Here is a 3,035-nt window from a genome sequence, read left to right as displayed (position 1 = left end):
CTCGAGTCCACAGCATGCGATGTGAGGACGCTCGCTGTGCGCCAATATAGCAATTGAAATATTTTATTTAGCTCTTGGTACATGCTTAACTAATTGGGCAGGTGAAAATATTTCTCTCCTTATCGGGAAGAATAGATCTTTTAAATTAATTTTTGTAAATCTAACAACGACATATTATGGCTGAAAAATCATAAAGAAACATTTCAAAGGCAGAGAAAACTATATGTCCACTCTCGACTTGTCCCGGTGGCAGCGGGAATGCTAGTGAGACAAAAAAAACGCAAACACCCAGGGACTCATTGAGCCTGACTGGCGCATGCGCTTAAAGTACGTGATACTCCGTAGTAAATGCAAAGGCGCCGCCTCTAAAAATATTTATTCATGTAAATTTCCTGCTACCTGCTCGGAACGGGCAGGTAGAAGAAAAAATCAAACGCATAGAGGAAATTTATGAAACAATGCAATCATTAGTTGAAGAACAAAATCAATTTCCTCAAGGACAGCTAATTTAATTTTAAAAAGAAAATTTCAATTTATCATAACTTTGTTGTAAAGAATGAAAAAAAAAAATTCTCTAGAATTAACACTTATAATTTTCCAAGTAAATTGCAAAAAAAAAATCATAAATATCTCTATTTTTCAGCAATTTATGATTTTTTAATGTATCTGCTATCATGTCTTAGCTTCTAGCAACCCTACCTCGCTTAATTTTGATTTTAAGAGAAAAAGTATAGAAATCTCTTTTATTTAATATTAGATGCTTTACAACTTCTATTAAAACCTTTTTTTCCTAGTCCTTACCGTTTTCCCGAAATTAATAAAAAAAACAGTTTATTTATTTTTTTCTCCCCTTCGCGGGGGTGAATTAAAAAAAATCTTTCGCAATTCGTTTTTATATCTTTCAAAGTAACTTATATAAAAAATTCAAGTGATTCCACCAAAATTCGCATTCCGAGGCCTATTTACTTGGACTATCTAGAAGCCTAAATTTTAACCATTTTTCAAACTAAGACTAAAAAGAAAAGAAAAACATTTTTACTATCCATTTTTTAATATATTATTTATTGGTATTTCAACAATATTACAAAAAATTATTTTAAAAAAATCCAAAATTCGCGAAATTACAGGCCGGTGACGTGGGGGCTTCAAAAAAAACGGTGCACCCTGGTTGACATGATTCCACCCCTTTTAGTGATCTGAAACAAAGAATTTTGAGAAATTGTCAATCAGTAAAAATGCCGCTACCGAGTAGACCTTAGCCTTAGAAAAAAAACAAAGTTTTTTTACCCTTTTTTTGATCTTTTCGAATTTTTTAAAAATACTCAAAATTGAAATTTTTCAAAATCCACGGCTCACTCGATAGAGAAGTATATAAAGAAGATTTACACCAAATTACAACCAAATCGGTCGGGTAGGACTTGAGATATCATGACAACCACTTCGAAAAATGTAGTTTTGAGAAAAACGCGTTTGAGGTTTGAGAAACAATTCCAGTAAAATAACTCGGATAATAATATTCAACACTTACTTTAGACTAATCGACGATCCTAGCTCCATACATTAGGCCTTCCTCTACTTCATATGGGATGTTTGCAGAATTTCTTTTTGCTAGCTGAGCTGTTCTGCCTTCTTTTGAAGCAGCAGAAGCTCGCAATTCAGAGCGATCACTTCGAGCTTCGTTGCGATGACGCGTCAAGAAATCTTCTGGATGTCCGCAAATAATTCGAGTTTTGAAAAATCCTTTTAAGGGCATATTCTTAAGGGTCTAAACTGTGAAAATATGCAAAGAAAAAATCGATTTTTTTGAATTTCTCGACCAGAAGACCGCCTTAAATATGACGGGATGAATCCAACGTCATTTGATTCATCATTAAATTGAGTTAATATTATATATTATAGTAACGTTTACTTACAATTGTGCTGAATTCTCCGAGTAGCTCTGGCACGATCCCCTGTACTGTAAAATTGCCTTCCTAGAAAACGACCTGAAGATTCAATATTAGTCAATCAAAAAAATATCTGGCGCTCGCCATTTTTTTTTAGATGTACGTACCGAAATTACGATGAACTTCTTATTCAGGAGGCCCCAACCCCTGAATGCGCTTTCGAGGATATGTGAGAGATAATAGAGAGATTGTAAGGTACCACGGCATAACGATTGTTGCAACGAAACGCTTTAAAAATGCAGAAGAAACCTTTGGAAGCAATTGCATTTAATCTATGGAATGTTTGAGTGAACGGGAAAAGTGGTGATTGGCGAAATATGAGAATGTCTTACGCAAATTTAGGGGGTGAAATCGAAACCTAACGTTATCATGTAGACAGGTGAGTGCGAGTGAGAGATAGATTCACATGCGTGATTCACTGATGAGTGACTTTTCGCAGCTTCCTATTTCGACTATAACATTGAATGTTATTCTTCCGCGCTTCCCGGTTGTTGTACCTTGTCCTAGCAAAGAGCGTGACCCTTACTAAAAATTGCAAAGCGGCTACCCGATGATTGTAGCAACTATGACTCTGACAAAACCAATCAGGAGCAGACGAGTCAACAGCTCTCCTTATATCAATAGTGATATCCTGGAGTATAGATGAGGAACTCCAGTGCTTCTTCCAAACTCTATCAAAAACGACTAGCTGCAACCGAACCAATTCTGCGAACCTATCAGTTGGGCGGGTTAGCTTCGTAATTGTTGGCGCATCGATATCAACATTCTCATATTCGCGGAATTCTATGTACAACTCATTCACAGAATGAGCATCCATAGGCGACTTACACATATCAGTTTTGCAACCTTCACACTTTTTGATCCTTTTGAATGCTACATAGCCTGCGAAGAAAGCGATAGCATTTGCTTCATATAGTGAGAAATTTCCTTCATGAGTAGGAGCTGCGCTGTTGGTTGCCCTTTGCTCGAATTCGTGAAAGATGTTTACAGCTTCAGAGATCTCTCTCGTATCACTGTTTTCTTCGACAATCATTTCACTCGGAAAGCTCGTTGATATCGATGGATCATTAAAAGCTGTTGAAACGCGTG

At 36.3% G+C, this 3,035-nt stretch overlaps 1 long non-coding RNA gene across 1 annotated transcript; it reads right to left on the bottom strand.

Annotated features, from left to right (window-relative positions):
• Positions 1-1,112: 1,112 nt before the first annotated feature.
• LOC135170709 (uncharacterized) lies at positions 1,113-1,970 on the bottom strand. The gene is made up of 3 exons (XR_010300424.1): positions 1,914-1,970; positions 1,529-1,770; positions 1,113-1,196 (listed from the first exon to the last, which is right to left on the bottom strand). It is a non-coding gene; the product is annotated as an uncharacterized LOC135170709 (long non-coding RNA).
• Positions 1,971-3,035: the final 1,065 nt, after the last annotated feature.

Source organism: Diachasmimorpha longicaudata, chromosome 18, assembly GCF_034640455.1.
Source record: "Diachasmimorpha longicaudata isolate KC_UGA_2023 chromosome 18, iyDiaLong2, whole genome shotgun sequence".
NCBI classification, from domain to species: domain Eukaryota; kingdom Metazoa; phylum Arthropoda; class Insecta; order Hymenoptera; family Braconidae; genus Diachasmimorpha; species Diachasmimorpha longicaudata.
The sequence above is the reverse complement of the archived record's forward strand: the minus strand, read 5'-3'. Positions and strand labels throughout refer to the sequence as shown.